Source organism: Pongo pygmaeus, chromosome 14, assembly GCF_028885625.2.
Source record: "Pongo pygmaeus isolate AG05252 chromosome 14, NHGRI_mPonPyg2-v2.0_pri, whole genome shotgun sequence".
Taxonomy (NCBI): domain Eukaryota; kingdom Metazoa; phylum Chordata; class Mammalia; order Primates; family Hominidae; genus Pongo; species Pongo pygmaeus.
In genome coordinates this window covers 42723502-42750489 of record NC_072387.2, presented here as the reverse complement: position 1 = coordinate 42750489, position 26988 = coordinate 42723502, and the positions used below count along the sequence as shown (strand labels likewise).

The 26988-nt window shown below is 35.5% G+C and overlaps 1 long non-coding RNA gene across 1 annotated transcript in view; it reads right to left on the bottom strand.

Moving 5' to 3' along the window:
• The window catches only part of LOC134738049 (uncharacterized), a 98642-nt gene that overhangs the window by 14684 nt on the left and 56970 nt on the right, over positions 1-26988 (bottom strand). Inside the window, exons 3-4 of the long non-coding RNA XR_010123539.1 lie at positions 21592-21653; positions 1455-1563 (exon numbers count right to left, since the gene is read on the bottom strand). This is a non-coding gene — a long non-coding RNA (uncharacterized LOC134738049). The remainder of the gene's footprint in view (positions 1-1454; positions 1564-21591; positions 21654-26988) is intronic.

Sequence of the window (26988 nt, the reverse complement as noted above, 5' to 3'; positions counted from 1 at the left end):
ATACATTTTCATTGCCCCTACTGCTTTAGTTATCTATAGCTACAGTACAATTTGCTGCACAAGTTAATGGTGCAAATGATAATTTGTGATTATCCCCATGGTTCTGTGGAAAACCTGGGCTCAGCAGAGCAGTTCTTGCTTGGTGTTCTTTATGCCATGTCTGTCTGACGGTGGCTGGGGCAGAGTCAGCTGAAGGCTTGACTGGGCTGGATGTCCAAGGTCGCTGGACTCACTTACATGGCTGGAAGTTGATGCTGACCCTTGGAGCAATTTCACCTGTTCACAAGAGCACCTACATGTGGCCTCTCCATGCGGCCTGGGATTCCTTGGAGAAAGATTGCTTCAGCTTAATCAGTGGTTCCAGAAAGCAAGGTGGAAGCTTTTGATCCTCTTAAGTGCTAGCATTGAAACTAGCATAAGCCTCACTTCCTCCATACTTTATTAATCAAGCATTTCAAAGGTTAGACCAGATTCAGATAGAGGAATATTGGGCTCTTCCGCTCAGTGGGAAAACTAGAAAAGAATCTGCAGCCATCTTTAAGTCACCATATCTACCAGTGTCTGCCAATCTAAGACATCCTCAGAGCCTGGATCATGGGAAGCATCAAATCTTACCCAACAGGCTTAGGAGTTTATCAATGGACACAAAGAAGAAAATTGCCTCTGAGGACTAAGAAAGCCTGTGGTAGTGCACATGGCTGTACTTGGCCTTAACATTTAAAACACATTTTGTTAGAGACCATTCTCTTTTTAGTGCAACTCACAAAATGTGCAAATAAAGAAAATGCATATTTTGAAGAAGACTTTTTTCTTATTTTCAAAAAAGCAAAATCAGGAAAAATTTTGCAGTAAGCACACATCTTGCTTTCTGATTGGCTATAAGTTGCCCTAGACACATAGTGGACCACCAAGGTTTGCATCCCCAGATTCTGTACGTATTCAGTTGCTTACTACAAATTAATGCATTTTCAGCTTGAGAATACCTGGCATTCTAACAGGGCACAAATTTCTTTTTCACATATAAAAAATACTCTTCTGTAATGCATCAGTCTCTTGGATAAATCATGGCTATTATGCCTATTTCAATTCTCTTTATAAAAACTCAGTATTTAATGTCCTGGGACATTTTAACGCTGTATGTCAAGCTAATGTGCAAAATACAAACCCATTATTACCTATTTACTTGGGTTATTATTCTGGCTAAGGTGTAATTTTCCACCAGGCATTTGTTTAGAAATTTGGCAGCACACAGAGACTATTTCCATACTTAAAAAACATCCAGAATTTAGAATGACATCCAGCGATATTAAGCAAGTGTAGATAATGCTCTCAAACTTCATCAAATATTCATGGTTAATTATAGTCATAATATTTATGTTGCTGTGAAAATTAAGGTTGTGAGCCTCTTGTACACAGGCTAAAAATACAAGCTTACAGGCTGTGCTGTTGCTTACCCCTTTCATTACCGGAATTTCTCGTTGTCATTAAATACAAAGAATGGCAAGCATGGTGTTCTTTGGCTGTCTAATTCACACTGCAGATCTGCTCACTCCCTAGAGAGACCTGAAAAAACATGAAGAAAGAACCACTCATGTGATACTGCAATACTTGTGTGACTTGAGGCCCAGTGACTACTTTTCTGGAAAAAAAAAATCAGGACACATAGACTGACAAGTCTGAGAATACTTTGGGCAGCCCAAGATAGATTATTTGAAATTCAAAGATTCTTGGAAAAATATGAGACATATGGTCATTACATCTGAAGGGAAATAGGATCACATGGTACAGAAGAAGGAAGGGCTTGAATCATCTCCTCTCATCTATTTTCTACTCAACCGTAGTTGAGAATAAAAATGTAGTTGTAAATTTTAAAGACAGTTATGGGAAAAATCTTTCCAAAATATATCTCTGTTGTTAGTGCCTGTCTCTAAAGACTATCACTCAGAAGTAAAGTTCAAACTTCCCAGATAAACTTTCACCACTTCTTGCTTCCCCTCCTGCTGCTTGCTCCGGATGTTTGACTTGCCAGGTCACAGCATTTGTAATTCTCAGTCGATCACACCTCTGGGCCTTTCTTATTCTATTTCTTCTTTTTTCAGTATGGTCTCTCCGGAGAAGTTCATCTCCTCTTTACTGATAAACATCAATATCACCTTCTCTGCAGTTCTTGAACCTTCTAGAATCTACAAGGTGAGCCAGATGCATGTTCCCCAAAGTTCCTCTTATCCCTGTACATAGCTTCCCTAACATACTTGTCTCACTTACACCCAATTATAGGCTTATATGTATGCCTCCCTTATTGAGTCATAAAAGACTCATCAAAATTGCAGATATGCACATTTTAGATGACTAGTGAATGTGTTGGATGATGAAATTAAGTTTCAAAAAAAAAACCAAATTATTGAAATGATGGACCAGGATACATATGATGAACTTTATTGGAGTAAATGAAACATTCTTCATTCAATTTCAGAATACAACTGTATAGTTTTAGTATAGACTTAGCTGAATAGCAGAAGGAGGGAAATAAATTGTTTTTGTTCATTGTTAAGAATGAAATAAACCTATAGTAGTAATGAGGCACCTTAAAAAATACACCCAATCCTCAATTACCCTAATACATTTACATAAACAGAGAGAGAGAGAGACAGGTTGTGTTCACACTTTGTTGGGCTCATCAAGAATATAATATATTGTCTAATCTAGAAACCTTTTTTTTTTTTTTTGAGACAGAGTCTCACTCTATTGCCCAGGCTGGAGTGCAATGGCACGGTCTTGGCTCATTGCAGCCTCCACCTTCTGGGTCCAAGCAAGTCTCCTGTCTCAGCCTCCCAAGTAGCTGAGATTACAGACACCCACCACCATGCCCGGCTAATTTTTGTATTTTTAGTAGAGACAGAGTTTCACCATATTGGCCAGGCTAGTCACGAACTCCTGGCCTCAGGTTGTCTAATCTAGAAGCCTTTCTTTTAAGATAGTCACAGCAAAGTTCTGCTCATTGAGACACACTACTAGTTGCCTATCAATATCAATACTTATTCTCCTCTTCTCACGTACAGTATTTTCAAGAAGATAATGTGCCCAGCTAAAATATGATGTTTCCCAATATCCCTTGCAACTCCGTGACACAATTATGTTCAATCAAATGTTCGTGAAACTGTGATCCTTCTGAGAAAGCCCTTTCAAGAGAGCATATTTCACAGGAACATACATTCTTTTTGTTCTTTCTCTTCTGGGATGGGATAGAAATGCTTTTCTCAAGGCAGATTGGCCATGTAGAAGCCATGTGACAGCAATGAGAGGAGAAAAGCCCCATAGTAAGAATAAGGAGAGGAGCCTGGGTCTTTGATGGCACTACCAGGACAGCCTACCTCTGGATTTTTTTACATAGAAAAATAAGCAACCATCTTGTTTAAGTCATCGTTGTTATGCTTTCTGATACTGGCAGCCTAAAACAACACTGACCAACACAGATGGTGACTGGGTATGGTAGACTGAAAAAGGCTGTCAGTGAAAAATTGACAAGTAGAGTTCATTTAGTCTGCAGAGGAGGGGACTAAATGGAAACCCTCTCACTAGCATTAACTATCTGAAACACTATTACATAAAAGAGACAGACTTTATCTCATAACTCCAGAGGGCAGAACGGGGCCTTGTGGTAGAAGTTAAGGGAAGAAGATTGGACTCATCAAAGAAAGACTTGTCAGAGAGACAAAGCTACCTAAAAATAGAAACAGTTAAAACATCACCACACAAGAAGTGGGGATTACACTGTTGGACCGAAATTTAAACCAGATGGGGAAACTTAGCAGACCTACATTTCTATTTGCATTTCAGAACTTATCTATAAATTGGCAAACATTTCTGGAGCACCTATTTTATTCCATATCTTCTGCAAATTTCAAAAAAAATAAGGATTTAAAAATTGTGTTTTTAATTACTTACTGTTTAGTAGCTGAGACATATGTATAAACAGATCGCTTCGATAAAAACATTAAATGCTAAGATACAGATATTCACAAAGTGGAGAAGGGAATAAGTTTCCTTAAAATTGAGGTTTTCAGAAGGGGGGAAGTAGTCTGATGAAAAAACAAAGGGGAAGGGAATTTCAGGCAAACAAATGGAATACACAGAGGCATCCTCCAGCAAAACAGAATGTTGTGTGTGAGGAAATCAGTGGCGTAGAAATATTGAGACATAAGTGCAGAGAGTTGTAGCAGGAGAAGCAGCCACAGAAAGAGGTACAGGAGGATTATAGGGGGGTTTGCGTGCAGGCTGATGAAGCTAGACTTTATCCTATAAACAGTAGTTCCCTGACTTCCCAATTTCAAAGCAATACTTTTTAAAATGTGAAATGGACAGAGATTATTAATTTTGCCTTTTTCCAAGTCAGACTATTAAGAAAGCATGAGCCATAGTGTGCTTTAAATATAATTTCCTAACAGAGCATGTTTGCACCAAAAGAATAGAAAGAATATACTCTTTAGAACAAAACAGTGTTTTAGAAGAAATAATTTCAGTTTGTGTCAAGCTCATTTGTTCTATCTCAATTTTCTTCATATTGCCTAGAAAAACTCGCCAGGGAGTTTTTACCAAAACTTTGGGGGTATAAAATATAGCAAATATTTATTATCTCTGGTGGTATGTGGGACAGGAATTTGGTGGCTCAGCTCAGCAGTTCTAGCTTCTGTCTCCCATGAGGAGGTTGCAGCCAAGTGGCGGCTGGGGCTAGGGTCATCTCAAGGGCATTTTCACTTACATCTCCTACCAAGAATGAATAATGGCCGCCAAAGATACCCAGATCCTCGTCCCTGGAATCTGTGAATTTAACTTACAAAACAAAAGAGACTTTGCAGGTATGATTAAATCAAAACTCTTAAAATGAGGGATTATCCTGGATTATCTAATTGGGTCCTAAATGCAATCACAACTATAAAAGGGAGGCAGAAGGAGATTTGACGTTGAAGAACGAGGTAATGTGGCCCCTGAAGCAGGATGCCATGCTGCTGGCTTTTAAGGTGGAGTAAGGCACCACACGCCAGGGATTGCAGTTTTAGAAGCTGGAAAATGTGTCTAGGCATGGTGGCTCATGCCTGTAATGCCAGTACTTTGGGAGGCCAAGGCAGGCAAATCATTTGAGGCCAGGAGTGCGAGACCAGCCTGGGCAACATGGCAAAACCCCGTCTCTACTAAAAATACAAAAATTATCTGGGTGAGATGGCACACACCTGTAATCCCAGTTATTTGGGAGGCTGAAGCACAAGAATCACTTGAACCCAGGAAGCAGAGGCTGCAGTGAGCCAAGATCAAGCCACTGCACTCCAGCTTGGGTGACAGAGTGAGACTGTCTCCAAAAAAAAAAAAAAAAAAAGAAGCTGGAAAAGGCAAGGGAGCCTCCAGAGGGAGCAGGGCCCTGCTGACACATTGACTGAGGCCCAGTAAATCTAATTTCAGACTTCTCTCCCAGAACTATATGAGCATAAGTGTGTATTGTTTTAAACCACAAATTTTTTGGTAATTTGTGACAGCAGCTATAAGAGAGCAATACAAATGAGAGGAATTAGACAGCTGGGGCTGGAACTGCGAATGAGTCTCTTTAGACATCTCCCCCATTTCTGTGTGGTCTCTCCACATGGTCTCTCCAGCAGGATGGCCTCCTTATAGCCAGGATTCTTATGTGGTGGCTCAAGTATGCAAAGTCACTTGTCCCCTAGGAACCAGGCAGAAGTTATTTTGATTTTTAAAAAGCTTGCTGTAAAAGTCACAGAGCATCACTTCCAGCACATTCTTTTCATTAGAAACAAGATAGTAAGTCTGGCCCACATTCAAAGGGAGGGGAATCAGACTTCACCTTTTTAAGTGAGGAGTGTTGAAGAATCTGCTGAGATATTTTAAAACTGCAATTATTAATACAGGTAGTTATTTAACTCTAGAAGCTTCAGTGCTTGACGTTTTATATTTGAGTCTATGATCCAACTCAAACCATCTTTTATGAATAGTGTGAGGTAGGGATCAGAGTTTATTTATTTTCTATATTAATTATCTAATTGACTCAGTGTTATTTATTGATAAGAAATCCTTTTTTCTTTTTACAGCTCTAACTTGGTTAAAAAAAAAAAAAAGAGATGACTTTATATGTATGGGTCTGGTTTTGGACTCTTTATTCTCTTTTATTGCTCTATTTGCCTGTCTTCATCCAATACCAATTACATTAGGGTTATAGTAAGTTTTAATATCTGGTCATTTTAAGTTCTTTATCTTTGACTTCTTCAATATTGCCTTGGCCAGTCTAGGTTCTTTGAATGGAACTGACATTTTAACAATATTGTCTTCCAATTCATGATATGTATCTATGTTAATTTATATTTCTTTTAATTTCTTTCAGTATGGTTTTGTGGATTTTTTTTGCATTTTTTCACTGGAATTATTGATACAGGAGCTAGATATAAATTATTTAGACAGATAGTGATGGTAAGAGAGTCTTCAGTAAGATTTCTTTTAATAAAAAGCAGCCCCCCAAATCATTTCTTTTCAAACAAAAAGCAGCCTGAAAAATCAAGCTGTGAGCACAGATAAGCAAGCTTTTAGCTTGCATAGGTAAATGCCAGCAGCTGTGCCAATAGAAAAGGGATACCTGGAAGCCAGGCATGTTCAACATGGAAGCTCCATCTTCCTTTCTCTTTGTCAACCCTGTGTTCAGTAAAGGAACAAGCAACATGGCACTGGCCAGGTAGACACCTCATCTGCATAATAAAAGATTAGGGTGGGATGGCCAGCTTCTTCATGTGCTATGCAAACAGCACACTTGGTCCACCCAATCTCTCATGCCCTATGTAAATCAGACACCGCCTCCTCAACTGGTCTATAAAACCTTGTGCATTTTACCATGGAACCAGAAGACACCCCTCAGGAGCCCCTCTCTCTCTTTAGGAGGGAGTGAGCTTTTCTCTTTTCTCTTGCCTATTAAACCACTGCTCTTAAACTCACTTCCTGTGTGTCTGTGTCCTTGATTTCCTTAGCATGAGATGATGAATCTCAGGTATTTACCCCAGACAATGATGCCACTTCATTATCTCCAAATATTTCATCTTTTAAACACTATTGTGAATGATTTCCTAAATTTTATTTTTGATTATTTATTGATAGTAAACAGAAATACAATTTATTTTCATTGTATTAAGAAAATACACTTATTTATTCTAATGGCTCCTATATTGTTTTAGATTTTTAATATACACAATCATGCCATTCACCAAAGAAGATAGTTTTACTTTATATGTCCCAATCTTCATACTTTTATTTCATTTTCTTTTCCTGCCTTATTGCACCACCTAAGATTTCAGGAACAATGCTGAATAGAAGATGTGATAGAAGGCACATTTTCCTTGGTTCTAACCACAAGAAAAAAAGTGTTCAATACTTCACCATACAGATGATGTTAAATTAAATATTTTCTTGACAAACTTTACCAGATTGAGGAATTTCTATTCTTACTTTACTGATTTTTAAGAACCTTGAATGAATATTACATTTTATTTAAAAATTCTGTGTCTATTGAAAGAAATCGTATTTTCCTTCTCTTTTGTTAATATAGTGATTTTCACTGATTGGTTTTTAAATATCAATCAATCTTGTATTCCTGGGGGAAAAAAAGCTCATTTAATCATGTTATATATAACGTATTTCATATATAACAGGATTCAGCAATATTTACTCATACTTTGTTTAGGATTTTTGTGTTTATGAGGAATATTGACCTGTGGAAAGTGTTATATTCCTCTGTTCTCTAAATAATAATTGTATATTATTGCTATTACTACTTTATTTTTTAAATTAAGGATTCTAGTCTTTTAACAAAAATTGGACTATTCATTATTTCTGTTTCTCCTTACTTTTCAGTTAGTCTATTCAATTTGAGCTATTAAATTTATTGATGTAAAATTTTTCATAATATTCTTTTTTAAGATCTGTAAAATTATCATTAATGTTTTATTTTATATTTCTAATAATGTTATTTTTTGCTTTCTATTTTTTCTAAATTAATCTTGCTAGAAATAGATCTACTTTGAAAGTACAAACTTCTGATCTTGCCCATTTTTATTAATAATTTTGTGTTAGGTTTCCATTTTATCATTTTCTACACTTATTTTTCTAAGTTCCTATTACACTTTCTTTGGGTTTCATCTGATTTTTTTTTACAGAATTTTGAGATAAAATCTTGAGAATGACCATCGATTTTCTTTTCTAATATATTTTTTGTAGCTATAAATTTGTATTCTGAAATTTTCTAGTTATCTTTATATTAATGGTTTCTAATTTAAGTACATTTTGGTCAGAGGATGCACTCAAACAAAAATTTTCCAAGAATTGCAATTCTTGAAAATGTATTAAGACTATTCTTGTATCCCAGAATAGAATCCATTAATGTAAATGTTTCATGTGGATTTTAAAAATGTGCATTCTATAATTATTGTTTATAATGTTTTATCAAAATCAACTAGGCCCAATTTTTAATACTATTGTTCAAATTTTCTTTATCTTTGCTAATATCTTTTTCCCTTATTCTATCAATTACTGAAAAATAATAAAATCTCCAACTATGATTGAGGGTTTTTTGTTGCTTTTTAAAGTTCTGTCAATTTTTGCTTTGTATATTTTAGGTCTTATTAATAAGTTTATATGAATTTAGAATAGTTATGCCTTCCTATTGACATTTTCCTTTTGTCATTTCTAGCATCATTCTACCCCGAAAATTTATTTTGTCTCATAAAGCCATTACAGAGTGCTTTTGATGATTGTTTGTATAGTGTGTCATTTTCTAACCTTTTATTTTAGCTGTATGCCCATACATTTATAGTATCTTTACTGTAAACAGCATTTGATTGGGTTTGGCTTTGTTCTGGTTTTGTTTCTGTTCTCTAATAAACTTTGCCTTTTAGTTGGAATGTTTAGTCCTTTTACATTTAATGTTATTGATAGAGTTGGGTTTAAGTGCACTATCTTACTTTTTGTTTCTCTTCTCTGTTCTTTGTTTATTACTTCCCTTTTGACCTATATCGGATGAGTTAATTGTTCTTTGTTTCTATTTTTCTCATCTTTAGCTATTTAGTTTGCTATTATTATATTAATTTTATAGTGACTATACCAGACACATCAACTGCATAGCAGATTTGTAATGGTTAATTTAGCTTAGTGATTTTACCACTTTCTAGTGGTAAAATAGAATATAGCAATTTAATGCCATTTAGCTCCCTATTGTCCTTTGAGCTAATGTTGTCACATATTTTGACTTCAACATAAGTCATAAACTGCATAAAACTTTATTATTCATAATTTAGAAACACTCAATATTCCTTTATGTTTATCCAAATGTGTGCCATTTTCAGTACTTTTTAATTCTTCAGTTTATTCCATGCTTCCATTTGGGATCATTTCTCTTTAGCATGAAAACTTCCTTCACTATTTTTTATTATGCATGTCAACTGAAGACAAAATTGTTCTACTTTTATTTGCCTGAACACATTCCTTTAAAATTCCATCTTATTTTTAAAGACTTTCTCAAACCAGGAATAAAATTCTAAGTTGGCAGTATTTTTTGTGGGGTTTTTTTTGTGTGTGTGTACTTCAAAAATGTCTTTTCCTAATTACTGACTTCCATAGTTTGTCTTCTGTTTTTTTAATCATATGTCACAAGTTGTGTATAAAATAATGTAGAAGCCCCAGATAATATTTTTCACCAATGAGTATTTCTTACTTCCTCTGTTAGGCAGAAAGTGTGAGCTACTGATCTCACCTATCTGATAAAGAACAGATTGGAGATATTGCTGAAAAAATTCAGTTTCTCTTTAGTTTTTCTTGTTCCTTGGGAATTCCTGCTTCCCTAATCCCTATCTAGTGTTTTTTATGTCTTTGTTTGCTTGTTTTGAGAACTTCATGGATCTTCCTTATTTCTACCCTGGAAGTTCCATCCTTTGGAGATTTGAACTGAAGTCTCTGGACTCCTACTTTTTATAGATTTAAAATCTGGCAAATATTATGAAGGGGACATGGTGCTTTTCCTAAGCACCATGAACTGCAGGAAATTTCACTAGGCCTTTCTGATCTGAAATCCTCCATGAATATGGCCCTCCAAGGCCATTGAAAGCCTGGTGGAATTTGTCTCCTCTACACTGAACATTCTTTTTTCCAAGATTCTGAGCTCTATTCGTTAGGCCCTGGCTTCAAATATGTTCAAAATATGTTAAGAGCATACCAGTTATATGTTTCTTGCTGACCTTCTTCCTTCAGAGGAAGTTTTGTCTCCTCCACACCACAAAATTGAGGTAGATTTTACACGGCCTCTCTAGCATAGCTCTCTCCCTCTTGCAATGCCTAAGAACTCAATAAAGAACTGTGGGTAAAATTAGCCTTGTGATTGGGGCTTCTCTATTGTCTAGTTTGTTCTGCCAGCTCTGCTTGATATGCAAATGCTTTTCTGATTGTTCTCATCTCTGGCAGTAGCCCTCTGCCTGTGCCAAGTCTGAGTCAGCCTAAACTCAAAATTATCACATGACTTCATAGAAGAAGACAGTCAGAAATTACTAACTTACTTAGGAATGAATTTTCCATCTCTGGAATTTTAGATTGTCTAATTCTTGTTGATTTCAAAGCCTTTCATATGACCTTTGCAATATATCCAGTATTTTATAGTGTTTGCAGAAGGAATGTTTACCTACTATTGCCCAATGCAACCACCCTACAGCAAAAGTACAGAGCTGATGTTTTTAACCTACCTCTCTTAGTAACTGATAGAACACAAAGACAAAGACATTAAGAAGAATATAGAAATTTGAACAAAACAATTTACATTTTATCTCATTTGTATATAAATATTTTATATATATTTATTTACATATAGAGGGCCTACACCAAACAGGTGTCAGATATTCAGGTAAAGAATATCTGATGATTTATTTGCTTATGGAACGTTAAAAAAACCGACAGTATGCTAGGTTGTATAAACCATATCCCAGCACATTTCAAAGGGTAAAGTTAAATAATATTTGTATGTTCTGTAATAAAGTTGGAATTACAGTAACAATCAAAAAAAGATAACTAGAGGGAGATGAAGAGGAAAGTTGAGGCTTAGTATAAGAATTTGGTTTACTAACCAGTTTACCAGTCTCTTTGCCATTTCTTCTTGCATCTTAGACTTTCTTTCTGGTTTCAATTTCGTCCTTCAAGTATATTATTTAGAGTACCTTTAATAAGCCATTTATTGGTGGTGGGCTATTTCAGTTTTTATTTTTCTGAAAATGTCTTTATATCGCTATTTTAAATGACAACATAGCTTAGAATATAATTATTGGTTGGTACTTTCAGCAAATTAAAGATATAATTTTACTGTTTCCTGGGTTTACTGTTACTAGTGAGAATTCTCCTGTTAAAATAATATATTCTTTTAGATATTTTGCTCTCTCTGGTGCTTTTAAGATCTGATTATGAAACAGGTTCACTGTGCACTGGTTACCAACTTGTCTAAATCCGGTAAGACAGAACACATTTATATGTAACAAGTTACATGAAACAATTTTATTACTTACAACCAAGTAGCAGGGGACAACCAAAACTGAAAACTCATTGTGAGTCGGTCCCCCAAGGTTCAGAATGCTGCACAGGGTGGATGGAGTCTTGACTGTGTGTGCCCACTTGCACTGCAGATGAGGGACCCTGAAGGCAGCCCTTTGAGGTTATGTTTCTGATAGTAACATGACTCACTGGGCTAGAGTATTAAAGAACTTCCTGTTCTATGAGAGGACTGGAATAAAGCCCAGGCTGTTATGGCCAGCTCCCCCTCATCTATGGATATTTCATCTCAGCACATTCTACAGTCTTTATTGAGAATTATTAAAAGTAATGGCAAAAAACGCAGTTACTTTTGTACCAAGCTAATACATGCAAGAAAATGGGGAGTACTGGGCTGTTCAAGGCCACCTGGAGAATTGTGCCACACTCATTGTCTTTCGTGTTCTGAAATTGCACTGTGGTATGTCTAGTTGTAAACTGTGTTATGACTCTTGAATCAGAATATTAATTTAATCAATTCTAAACAATTCTCAACATATATCTCATCAAATATTACCTCTTCCTAATTCTCCCTGATCTCATCTTCTAAAGGTAATTTGATGTACGTTAGTCTTTATTCTACTATCCATGTCTTAATTTCTGTTTCTTATTTTGTGTCCCTTTGAGGTTTTGTCCTATTTTCTAGAAATTTTCTCAGATCAATCTTCCAGTTCTTTAATATTATCTTATCCTATTGAGGTCACCCATTAAATTTTAAATTTCAATGACAATGTACTTCATGTCTAGAAGTTCTCGTTCTATTTTTTATATTACTTTGCTTTTATAAATCTTTCTCCTTTTTCTATTTTTTCCCGTAATTTATTAGGCATTTCAATATATCTGTTTCATGATCTGTAACAGTTTCATCGTTATTGAATAATCTGATGATTTTTAAAATTTTGAATATATTAAATTATATTCTGTCATTCATTGTTTTTGTTTAATCTTGATAATATCTAATTTATTTCCTATGATCTTTGTGATTATAAATTATGAGCTCCTGCTCATCTGTGATTCATATTTATGGGAGTTTTGAGCAGTCTGTGTTGAAGGCACACCTGTCAAAGAGTATTTGGATTGATTTTTCCCTGATACTACTGTTGCTCTCAAACAGTGTCACTGTTTTCCACCATCTTTTCTTTTTTTTAATTGTGCAAAAACATAACATAAAATTTACTATCTTAACCACTTCTGAGTGAACAGTTCAGTAGTATTAAGTATATTTACATTGTTGTGAAATCGATCTCCAAAATTTTTCCTCTTGGAGAACTGAAACTCTATGCCAATTAAATAATTTATCTTTCCCCAATTCACCCCTCAGCCCTGATAACCACGAGTCTACTCTTTCTTTTTATGAATTTGATTACTTTAGATACTTTAAATGGAATTATACTATATTTGTCTTTTTGTGAGTGGCTTATTTCACTTAGCATAATATTCTCAAGGTTCATCTGTATTGGAGCATGTGTCACAATTTTCCTCCTTTTTAAGGCCGAATAATATTCTGTTATATGTATATATGTTATGTTTTCTTTATTCCATTCATTTATCAATGCATGCTTGTGTTGCTTCCACCTCTTGGCTATTGTAAATAGTACTGCCACAAACATGGGTGTGCAAATAGTCACTTTTTGTTTTGTTGTGTTCTCAGCCCAGGGTTTCTTAGGCCACTTAGGAAGTAAGAACTTCCAAGCGACCATGTTGGTAGTTACAAACTCTCTTTGGGGAATTTTTTCACCCAGAACTCAGGCATAATCTAACAAGTTTCTGTTACACCCCTACACCAAAAGATTAAATTTTTTTTCTAGTCCACCCTTTCTCTAGAGGTGTAAATATCAAAAGTCTTAGATTTATATGTCATCATCACGTGAACCTCTACCAGGAGTGGTATGACAGCTCTATCTCCTGTCTTTCTATGCCAAAACAACAACAACAACAAAAATATCTGCCAGGCCCAGTAGCTCAGGCCTGTAATCCCAGTACTTTGGGAGGCGCAGGCAGGCAGATCAGGAGGTCAAGAGATCAAGACCATCATGGCTAACATGGTGAAACCCTGTCTCTACTAAAAATACAAAAATTAGCCTAAGGTGGTGGGTGCCTGTAATCCCAGCTATTTGGGAGGCGGAGGCAGGAGAATTGCTTGAATCCGGGAGGCTGAGGTTGTGGCGAGCAGAGTTCGTGCCACTGCACTCCAGCCTGGTAACAGAGCGAGACTCTGTTTCAAAAAAAAAAAAGTCTTGTTTTCCAAGGTTTACAATCAACTCCAGGTAACACCACTTCAGTTTTTTTAGCTTGGCTTTAATTTTCAGCATCTGGAGAATACCCTTACCTTCTTGGGAACTCAGCTATGCATTTGAGAGGATGTTTGTTATTTTTCACCTATGTTTTGTAACAATAGCTATTTTTCTTAATTTATTTCATATATATTAACTACCTCAAGACTATGCATAAGCTAATCACTTCGTTTTGAATATTTAATAAGTTTATCATGTATGCGTGATATGTATACTACATTTCTATACATATAAGGTCTATTTTTTCAACTAGTAAGTTCTTATACTGGCTCTGTCAATTCTGGCATCGGTGGCATCATTACCACAATAAAAATTTTTATTCTGTAGCTTTAGAGTACATTTCAATACCTGACAATTCCCTTGTTATTATTCTTTTTTTAGGTATTTTATTTGCTATTCTTTCTAGATGATTATCTCAGATAAACCATACCTCTCCTAACCATGTCCTAGTAATACACTAGATTGATAACTACTTATGTTGCATGGGAAGTCACATATATTTTATTTTTTAAAACATCTACAGATATATACAGACCAAATTTTTAGAAGAATCTCTACTGATCTACCCAGCTCTCAGATACCACCTTTCAGTCGTTTCTTCTTTTTAAATGAATCACTGTCCCCAAACCAAGTGCTCTTGCAATCTCATCCTTTTTATCAAAATGTGCCATTAAGAAAGAATCCGACCCAAATAATTTGTAATAGGCAAGATGTTTCCTCTCCCAGTAGTAGCTGTGAGTTTTGCCTTAGCTCAAATAGTAGAATAAAAAGATTTACCCTCAAATATCATGTTAGTGAGTGAGAGAGATTCTTTCCCATTCTTGAATTTCTGAAAGTTTAGCTCCACTTTTCTGGTACATAAAGTACATTCCCACAGAATGCAGCCTTAAGCATGGCCATAAACATTTATTGTTATTATTCATCTGCCTGATTCTTCTTCCCTTTGCCATCTGGAGATTTGACTTCAAACTTCAGCTGAAAGAAAATTGTCCTCTGCATCCCTTTCGGATTCACCCTGATGCCACGGCTGCTCATGCGGGATCACATTGTACAGCCATGGACATGTGAGTGCTGTTTTGCAGCTGCAGGCTGCACCCAGACTAGGCCCATCCATGGACCTGTCCTCTCCCTCAGTGCCCACCTGGTACACAATCAGTCTTCCTACTCCTTTTTTCAACTACCATAGAAGATTGTAAAGATAATAACATAATCTATTCCCAAATATTTAGTACAAGAGGAAAGAAAGAAGAAAGGAAAATTTACTTCCATATTTAAAAAAAAAAAAAAACCTATGGGGAAAGAGATCCAGTGGAACATACCAGTTTAATTGGGCTTCCTAGACAATTATACCTAAGGTGATTTTGAAAGTTCACTGGGCAAAGATAGTAGCTGAATCTATTCAGCAGCATCCCATGAATGCTTAAGAAATTATGTGAATGAGCCCTTCCTGTGACCTTTAGAACTCAAGGAAAAGGATTGCAGAAACATCAACATTTTTCAGTGGTTCCAAAATAATTCATTTATGCTGTGAATTGGTGCTTCTGTGTACCTAGACTGACCAGTATTTGATAGACTCTCTTGATATCCATTAAAGGAGGAATTATGTTTATTAAATGGGGTAGTTATCACAGGATTTCAACTCTTTGGCCTCATATTTTCTTCCCAACAAAATAACCTCCACTTTTGAGAAGACAGCCTTCTATTTCATCACTTTTTCTTTACAATTTTTAATATCTATGAAAGGAAAGACAAACTTTACATTTGAACAATTTCTTTTTTAAAAAATGATACAATTTATCGAAAGCATTTTAAGCAAGTCCAAACCATGTATTATATAGATAAGAGTACAGAAAAATATGTGACTTGTTCAAGGGCACAGAGCAGAGCTTTAACTTGATATATCCTTTTCCACGTCTTCATCATCTGTGCTGCATTATGCTGACCCTGTTAATTTTCTCTGATGGTTTCCAGGAGGCTACTTAATGGACTGCCACTCTATTTTCACTCAAAATCCTTACGTTTTGTAATTGTCTTAAAATAATTCATTTGAGAGAATATTTTATCTATAAGATACGTAAACAGTAATATTTCAAAAGCAGGCATCAAAATATGAATATTAAAATTCACATATTCCCATTTAGTTTTGCCTTTCAAAGTGGTTTTTCAGATAATTGAAACTCTATTGATAGTTTCTGATTATTTATAAACTACCACCTTGGCCAAATAGCAATTTTAGTAGCATGACCCTATCCTGCTGTGATGACTGTAAGGTGAATGATTACGAGGTGGGATAATAAATATCTGGAGAAGATTTGGACCAAACAATAAAGGGTTGATCAAGTAATAGATACACACAATTTCCTGAACCAGAAAGCCTCAGAAACTTAATTTTGTAAGGAAGGAAGAGATTTTTCTTCATATCAAGAGATTAATTGATGAGAGATAGTGAGTTAAGAAAAAACAGCCTTCTAGTTAGCTCTCTCTGTGCAGTAAATGAATTGGTGGTATCATGACACATTCATTCTTTGGGAGACACTTTCACAGTTGATGGAGATCCCACTGCAGTTGATAGCTGCAGAAATCATTATGGAAACCAGATAAACTCACTAACTTGCTAAGAAGCTTCCGTCAATTCAAAGTCTAGTCTTAATCTTATCATAAACATTATCTACAATGTGCTAATAAGATAAATAATTATGATCATTTATTTTGGCAACTTACAGTTCTCATGGGGAATTCAGATATGTAAATTACTCTTTCCTTTATCCACTCTTTTTTTCTGGATAACTGGCATATCTCTATTTGATACTAAGAGACAAATGCTTATTCTACAAGATCATTTATTACTAGTCTTAGAGACAAAAAAAGGTCCCTCATTTTGTTACATATAACTCGATAGTAAAAAAATAATAAAGTTGAGTTTTAGCTAACTAGCTACATTTTATAGGCTCTACTGATAAGGTGATTCTTTGTCTCAGGTAGCAATCTTGTTGACAGCCATTATGTCATCTCAGATAAAGTGTTGAGCTATTAAATATCTTCAGGGAGTATCAACATACTCGATTCAGCTTTACATCTTATAACTACTGCAATATGGCCCTACTCTGTCAAAGTACATCAATTCCAGGAAAAGTCACCAGGGGAAGCAAAAACCTCTCAGCACGAGTGTTTTAATTAATGTTGTAAGCCAAAAATTATGGCCAATTGAAAAGCTAAATTACTAGGAGGCATCTAGACTGACTTTAAAAGTTCTATTTCGTAATTTGATGAACACTAGGTCTCTCTAAAATCTGAAACATCAAAACATTTTACACCCATTCATAATTTAAATACGAATTTATTTTTTTGAAGTCAATTCTAGGGGAGGAACTAATAATGAAAGTGCAGTTTCGGCAACGTAACAGGCTCTGATGAGATAAATCTTTTATGTTGTTTCTAATAAGGTAAGTTATTAATGGACAAATTTATATTGTTTATAATACCAAAGTTTTTTCTGTAGAATCAAGCAGAACAACAATATTGGGTGTTTATGATGAAATAAGTTGGGATTTTGAAGCAATAAATTAAATTTTTTAGATCTAAAATATCTCATGTAAGAAAGAGCAACCAGGAATTTGAGTAATATCAAAATATCAGCAGTCCAAAGGGGCACATGTAGGAGTTTTGGTGCTTTGCTGCACCATGAGAGGCAAAATAATTAAAATATTTTGAAATCAGTAAGTATATTTTTAAAGCTTTATGTATAGTGTCTTGCACAAATAAGTGATTGATTCATGATTACTGAATTGGTTTGAACTGAATTGAATTAAAGAAAAAAATTTTTTCTTTTCTGGTTTTGAATATATTTATAACCAAGATGGTGAGAATAAACAAGAGCTCTTAACATACATTCCTATTAATGGGTCAAGAAGAACCGCAGAGGCCTACTTTCTTACTACTCATCAGAAGAGCTGAAATGCTTTTTTAAAATTCATTACAAGCATTTAAAGCTTAATGATTTAAAGTCAAATACTTAAGAGTGAAAGTCACATCTTCAGTGCATGTTCATACTTGTTTAGTGGTTTCTAAATCTGTGCTTGTAAACAAAATTATTCTTAGTCCTTTGACAACGGCTATTTGTCCTGTAGGAAAATTACTCCCTAAGGAAATGCAAATTGTTTGGTGGTACTTGATGGCTTTGTAGTAATTACCATGCTATTAGATAGCTCAGAATTAAGATAAGTCTTGGCATCAAAATTCCATATGGTTGATTCTAAAATAAGATGCTTAGATGGGCAGAATACTAAATGACATGTGTTGAATAAGTAAAATCCTGGGCCAGGTTTATTTCAAACCTGGGGCCATCACAAGTTGTATCTGAGATCAAACAAAGGTCAGTTGAATGCCTGTAACGTTTAATAAATAGTTGACAAAGTTGTACTTTTTAAAAAAGAGCACGTCAGTAACATTACTTGCTGCACAATTACTATTACTATAATTATGATAGTCTATAAGCTTACCAATCACAATTTATTACTGTGAGAAATGATAGGAGGAAGAATAACTTAAATATTTTTGAATTTTCTACATCTAATCGATGAAAACTACAACGCTAAACTAGCCTTTCTCTATACATTCCCTCATGTACAGAGATAATGAATTCCCATGTACTCTACCATCATTTTTATGGGAAACATTTCTAACTCTAGTTCTGTAGATTTGATACTTTGCTTAACAATAATCACTCATTCCTTAAAGAAGTATTTATTCAACACATTTGAGGCCCTGTCCTAGCTGCTTCTTGGATTTTATCAGAAAACAATAGAGGAAAAGCCTTACTTTTTTAATTCTTACTTTTTATTTTCAAATAATTTCAGAATTAGAGAAAAATTGAAAAATTAGTACAAAGAATTCTTGTGTATACTTTTCAACCAGATTACTCAAGTATTAATATTAATTACATGTGCATTACCATTTTTTCTTTACATGTATTTTAATGATGTTCTAAAATATACAATTGTATATATAATGTACATACAACATATGTAATATGATATACATTTATTTCTGTCTTATGAAGAAAATACTTAGGTTAGATAAGATTCATTTAGGCATGAATTATGATTCAGTTGGCCATGAGTCCAATGTTGATGAATCAACGATGTATATCAAATAAGGTGTCTTTAAACAAAAGCACACATACAACAATATTATGTATTAATTGGGGCTATGGCTTGGCTATGTAACCTCCAAAATTCATGTTGAAACTTAATCCCCATTGTTGTCATATTAAGAGGTAGGCCTTTTGGGAAGTGATTAAGTCATAAGGGCTCTGCCCTCATGAATTGATTAGTGCCTTATAAAAAGGTTGGAGGGAACAAGGTTAGGCCCTTTTTGTCCCTTTACTCCTCCACTCTCCTGCTTTGTGAGGACACAGCATTTGCCCCTTCTGGAGGATAAGAAAGAAAGCACCATTCTGGAAGCAGAGAGCAACTCTCACCAGAGATGGATCTGCTGATGCCTTGATCTTGGACTTCCCAGCCTCCAAAACTGTAAGAAGGTAAGTTTGTGTTCTTTATAAATGACTCATCCTTGGGTATTTTGTTATAGAAACATAAAAAGACCAACACAATGGGTTAATTAAATTGTATAATCAGAGACTCATGGGAATCTAACCCTGTATTTCTCCTAGAAGCAATGGTTACAGGAGAGTATTCATCAACTTAGTATTTTTCAGCAACTTTATATAACACAACTACTGTGAAAAACAAGAATTGACTGTAAGTTACAGTAATAATACCCCTTTATTCTTAAATCCTTTGTGTGAGTTTCCTAAAATTATAGGTATTATTTTACATAACCACAGTAGAATTATCAAAATCAAACCACTATAACTGACATAGCTTATTTATATCATCTATAAACCATATTCAGGTTTCCCCAATTATCTCACTGATGTCCACTGAAGCAAAATAAAAATATGTACTTTTCTTCTTGGTCCAGTTCAGCATCGTACATTGCATTTATTTACCCAGTTTCCTTAATTTCTTTTAACCTAGAACAGTTTCTTCTTTACAACCTTGACTTTTTTTTTTTTTGGCCTTTTTAAAATTATTTTACTCTAAGTTCTGGGATATATGTGCAGAACATGCAGATCTGTTACATAGGTATACATGTGTCATGGTGGTTTGCTGCACCCATCAACCTGTCATCTACATTAGGTATTTCTCCTAATACTATCCTTCTTCTAGTCCGCCACCCCCTGACAGGCCCCTCTGTGTGATGTTCCCCTCCCTGTGTCCATGTGTTCTCATTGTTCAACTCCCACTTATGAGTGAGAATATGTGGTGTTTGGTTTTCTGTTCCTGTGTTAGTTTGCTGAGAATGATGGTTTCCAGCTTCACCCACGTCGCTGTGAAGGACACAAACTCACCCTTTTTCATGGCTGCATAGTATTCCATGGTGTATATGTGCAACATTTTCCTTATCCAGTTTATCATGGATGGGCATTCGGATTGGTTCCATGTCTTTGCTATTGTGAACAGTGCTGCAATAAACATATGTGTGCATGTGTCTTTATAACAGAATGATTCATAATCCTTTGGGCATATACCCAGTAATGGGATTGCTGGGTCAAATGGTATTTCTGGTTCTAGATCCTTGAGGAATCGCCACATTGTCTTCCACAATGGTTGAACTAATTTACACTGCCACCAACTGTGTAAAAGTGTTTCTATTTCTCTACATCCTCTCCACCATCTGTTGTTTCCTAACTTTTTAATGATCACCATTCCAACCAATGAGATGGTATCTCATTGTAGTTTTGATTTGTATTTCTCTAATGACCAGTAATGATGAGCTTTTTTTCATATGTTTGTTGGCAGCATAAATGTCTTCTTTTGAGAAGTGTTTGTTCATATCCTTCACCCACTTTTGGTTGAGGTTGTTTGTTTTTTTCTTGTAAATTTGTTTAAGATTTTTGTAAATCCTGGAATTAGCCCTTTGTCAGATGGATAGATAGCAAAAATTTTCTCCTATTCTGTAGGTTGCCTGTTCACTTGACATTTTTGAAGTGGTTTAGCTAGTTAGTTTGTTTGAATTTCCCTTAATTTGGGTTTGTTTGCTGTTTCCTCATGATTGGATTCAGGATGTTGGGGCAGGAGTAATGCAGAAGTGAGGTAGTGTTCCGGATGCATTATATCAAGATCTACATGATTTATCTATTTGTTCCAGCACTTGCTTACTTTGTTAATGCACTGTCTGTCAGGTTTATCCACTGAAAAGCTACTATATTTCCATGTGTAATTAAGTAAATGTCTTTTGAGGAAAGTGTCCAACAATCATGAAATTATTACTATAGGAAAAGGAAGAGAAAGAAATGAAGAAGATAAGTGTAGGCACTGGTAGTCTGTGAAGAAAATCAGTTAAGATAGTAGAAAATATGTGTATTCAAGGGCAGAAGTCTCTCTCTTTTTGTCAAATAGTTGAACATAAATTCTACATTAAACAGGAAAAAAAAAGCATTTTGAACCTTTGGAAGGATGGCAGCAAAAGTGTGCTTTTTAATCTCCTCAAATCCCCACGTAAAAATAGAGCAATTAGAATAACCAAACTGCAAATCCATGCCAAACACCTGCAAAAATCTAGGTAACAAAATATGCTCATGAACCCCAAAATATGAGTAGGTAAGAGCCAACCAGTGACAGATACATACTTGTATAATATCAGCATCTTCATAGGTGAAAGCAGAGCAAGTCAACATGACATCTGACGGACCTGTTAAAACCAAAATAAAATACAGATCTTCATTGCAATGCTCAGGGAGCCAATTTGAGAACAGAAGCTGAAACTGGGAGGGATTTCACACACGTCAACATCAGATAAGAGAAAGCGGTCTGCAGTAAGGTTTGAAAGAGCTATGGTTTTGACCTCTCAAAACTAAAGAAACAAAGATTCATTCAAGGAGAGAGCTACACACAGCTGCAAAAACTGGTGCAAAGAGACTCCAAATTAAGCAGAACTGGGTTAAAAAAATAAACTAAAGAAAAATAAGTTTAAATAAAATTGAGAAGAGAAATAGAGATGTTAGAAATACTAGAAGCTCTAGAATATGATGTTAAAGAAAAATCCTGAACCACGCCTTCCTCCTGAAAGATTAGGAAAACTGATTTTATATAAAACTAAGTAACAAAGAAGAATTGAAGTCACACTCCATACAAAACTATGAGGAAACTAACTGAAAATTTTTAAATGCCGGAAAGGCACAGCATAAAAGATGAAAATTACAACCTAATATTTGAAAATAAGCTAAAATATATTAAGAAAATTATACACAATATAAAAGAACAAAATGAAAATTACTCGAGTGTGGTGGTAAAAATCAGAAAAGAATTAGAAATAAAAGGAAAAAGCATTTCGTAAATGAAGACTTAACTTATCAGAACATTAAAGCAAATAAATACAAAAGACAATAATATAAAAATACAAGAAAAGGCCAGGCACGGTGGCTCACGCCTGTAATCCCGGCACTTTGGGAGGCCAAGGCAGGCGGATCACGAGGTCAGGCGATAGAGATCATCCTGGCTAACACGGTAAAACTCCGTCTCTACTGAAAATACAAAAAAAAATTAGCCGGGTGTGGTGGTGGGCATCTGTAGTCCTAGCTACTCGGGAGGCTGAAGCAGGAGAATAGCATGAACCCGGGAGGTGGAGGTTGCAGTGAGCCGAGATCGTGCCATTACGCTCCAGCCTGGGTGACAGAGCGAGACTCCATCTCAAAAAAAAAAAACAAACAAGAAAAGAAAAAAGATTTTATTTATATTTTTTAAAATGATATATTTTTTATTTGTACAAATTTATGGAGCACATGTAAAATTTTGTTATATGCATATAATACAGAGTGATCAAATCAGAATATTGACAGTGTACATCACCCAATTAAAATACATTTTGAACTGTAGCCTCTCTCCTCTGCTATCAAACATTGAATTCATTCCTACCATCTAACTATATGTTTGTACTTTTTAATCCACTTCTCTTTATCCTCCTTTCTTCCCTCACTCATTTTTCCCAGTCTCTGTAATCTATCTTCCCCCTTTTTCTCGATGTAATCAAAATTTTTAGCTCCCATAAAAAATTAAAACAAAATGATAAAAAGGATTTGCACAATTGTGGCAAATACAAAAGAAAAGCAAAGAAGATCCAAATACATATAATAGGGTACCACAAATTGGGGTTGGGGTGAAATAAAAGTAAGATTACAGAACAAATGCTAAGACTATAATTGAAGAAAATTATTCTGAAATATAAAAATGATTTGAAATTACATATTGAAAGGGCATGCTACACACTTTACAAAACTGAAACAAAATAACCAACCCTGAGACATTCCTAGAAAAAAAAATCAGCACAATTTAAAGATTAGAAAAAGAAAAACTTTCGGCCAGCTGTTTACAAGACCAAGCCATTTATAAGAGAAAGAAACTCTTATTGTTACCAGACTTTTTGACAAAAGAAGAATTGAGTAAGGTATTTAAAGTATTGAAGGAGAGAAAATGTAAGCTAAGGATGTTTTATTCAGTAAAACCAACTTTTGAGTGTAAAGGGTATAGACAAACTGTCATCAGCATGTGAGAACCCAGGATATTATTCTTATGAACCCTTCCTGAAAAATTTACTATAGAACAAGTTCAGGCAAAAATAGGTACAGAGACATAAGGGCTAATTATGCCCGTTAAATATACATTTACTTGTGGAATGAAGACAAAATGAGTAGAGAATGTAGTATATATATCCTCTGACAATGAAGATACAATTAAGCTATAAAATAATGAAGAAGGCATATGCAAAAAATGTTTTAACTATATTAAGTCATCACTGTAGGTCCTAGTATTGGTATTGTTATTCTGAAAATGTGTATATCAAATGTGGGAGGAGTCAGTAAATAATTCTGTGATATTTTAACTTTCTCCTCCCCAATGCTTTTGAGAGCTAGGATTCTTGATGTGGGAAAAGGCAATACCAATTTAAGATAAGAGGTTGGCCAGGTGTGGTTGCTCACGCCTGTAATCCCAGCACTTTGGGAGGCTGAGGTGGGAGGATCACTTGAGGTCAGGAGTTCAAGACCAGCCTGGCCAACATGGTGAAACCCCATCTCTACTAAAAATACAAAGATAAGCCAGGTGTAGTGGCACACACCTGTAATCCTGGCTACTTGGGAAGCTGAGGCAGGAGAATCACTTGAACCCAGGAAGCAGAGGCTGCACTGAGCCAAGACTGTGCCACCACACTCCAGCCTGGACAACAGAGCAAGACTCCATCTCAGAAAAAAAGAAGTTAAGTAAAACCATTGCAGTCTGGAGTATGATTTGGAAGTTTCTTATTCCCCAGTCAGGTGTGCTGAAATGGCTTAGAAACAATGACCAATCAAATAGCAGTGAGTGTGTCCAGCACACAGATTCTGTTCTGAACTGTTGTCTCCCAGCAAAAGAAAGCAACATTTTCTGGAGAAATAGATTATTCCAGATTTGGAGGAGGAAATGCGCAAAATGAGCCTGCAACATATTCCCATGACATACAACAATGAATGCATCAAAAACGTTGAGTTGTGCCTGAAAAACTCAGAAGAAAACCTGAAGAGGTTTGCGGTAGTCAAAGATGTGGCAATTTGAGCTTTCAAATGGATTTTAACTGCAGTAGATAGAAACACATCAAATATGTTTCACAGAAATACATCGAATTATGTTTAATATACAAGTAGTTCCTAAGTAGTTTAAAAATCTACTTATTCTCTTTGCATGATCTCTTTTGTAGCTCATGGAATCTGTGTTGTAGGAGAGGGAGATATTATACTTGTTATTTGAGGCTACAAAAAGATGCCTAGGGAACAGGCCTGAAGTTCTTCTGTGAATTTTAGTCTTTCTAGATAGCTCGATTGGGGAAAAATAAATAAATTAACCTAGGGGAGAAGTGAAGCCCTACAAGAACACGTATAACTCTGGATGAGAAAGAAAAGGGATGTGGAGCTGCAGATATGTCCTTAGATAATATGACAGGGCCGCTGGGCACAGAGGCTCACACCTATAATCTCAGCACTTTGGGAGGGTGAGGCAGGCAGATTGCCTGAACTCAGGAGTTTGAGACCAGCCTGGCCAACATGGTGAAACCCCACCTCTACCAGAAAAACAAAAAATTAACCAGGCATGGCGGTGAGGGCCTGTAGTCCCAGCTACTCAGGAGGCTGAGGCACGAGAATTGCTTGAACCTGGGAGGTGGAGGTTGCAGTGAGTTGAGATCATGCCACTGCGTTCCAGCTTGGGCAACGGAGTGGTAATGGGCTCTGAACTTATGGATGAGACCCGAAGGGCATTGACTTTACTCCTCTTTTTGGACCATCTTTAAAACTGGATTTTGAAATTTTGAAAATAATGTCTCTAACACTATCCCGAGTGGCCATGGTTCTGTGCTATGGAAGGACTCTGTCCTGGGGACAGAAAAGTGGTCAGAATCCAAAGGAAAGGCCGCCACCCCCCCCAGCACACACCCCATTTTACTTCCTATTTATTTTCCTCTACCTTCTATTTTTGCTTCACTTCATTTCGATTCCCACACTGTTTATCCGCATTCTTAGCTTCATGAAGAACCTCTGGACATATACTGAGGGCTTAACCTTGAATATGGATAAAATCAAGATGACTAACAAACATGATCTTTGGTGCCATAATGCTTTCTATATCAGTTCCTCTTCTATGCACATTTTAATGCAGTTTATATCTCTATTTCTATATCAGTTCCTCTTTAATTCAAATTTTAATATAGTTTATATCTCTATGAGCATTTCTTAATGCATAAATAATTCAGATTTCTAAAATACCAAAATAATGGCATGAAATCAATAAAAAGGCCAATATTGTAGGCCTAAAATTAGCAGACAACAAAAAATATTGAAAACTTGTGTAACAAGCACAAGTAAGGAATGAAAACATTAAATCTGAGAATTATCTGCTTTGGTGCAAGGGATCTACCAAATTAGAGAAATGTTTAGAGAAAATAGAAGTTGTCTGAGGAAAGAACCACTTACCATTATTTGGTGTATGGCCTTGGAAAAAATATTCCTTGAAGCTCAGGAAGAATTTGGAGGATATACTGACATAGAAATTAAACTAAATGAAAATCATAAGATGAAAATGAAAGTCAACAGTGTTATGCATTCAGAAAATTCAGGGAGAAGGACCGGAAAGAGAACTCTAGATTGAGTCAATTAAAGATGACAAGTGAGAGATGAATAAGGGATTTTAATACAGGGTTAGAGGAGCTTCCAAATTACAGAATTATGGAATAATTCAATGGTACAAAAATGATAGTAATACCTGTGGAACACTGATGATATCTGAGGGTACAAGTCAAGAGGAAAATTGAATGATGTGTTGGTAAAAATAGCAATGAGATAATTTTTTTGATGTAGAGGAGAGATGAGCCCTCTAGATGAAGGAAAAGAAGCTTGCAAAGGATGAGAGTTTCAGTATTTGAAAGGGATAGAACATTGATGGATCAGGGTACCTGGAGAGACAGAAAGCAATGGTTGGAAAGCAGAGATGAAGAGCTGGCCTCAGGACCAACGTTTCTTCTTCTAGCTGGAGTACTCCTTTAAAGATATCCTCTAAAATGTAAAAATATTTGATTTCATGCTCTCACTTGAGCAAAATAGTGATAGTCCTGATATTGTGATGGTCCTAATAAAAGCATATAATATTACCCTGCCCTCTAGGTGCTTACAATCTAGGTGGAAGAAAGGATAACAGATATAATATAATAATGATGGTGATAGTTAACATTATTTGAGTGCCTACCATATGTCAGACATTTAAGCTCTTAACACACAGTATTTCACTAAGTGTGTGCCTGACCTTATAAAATAGTTATTGATCTGAGATACAAAGTTTGAGAAACTCATCTAAGGTCACAGACAAAATGGCACAAATATCATTCAAATCCAGTTCTGCTTGACTCCAAAGCCAGATGCTGTACTATTCTATATGCTACAGAGTAGATGATTAAAGGCTAAGGTTGGTTCTGATATGTTGTATGTGTTCTGTGGGGTTGAGAGAATAAA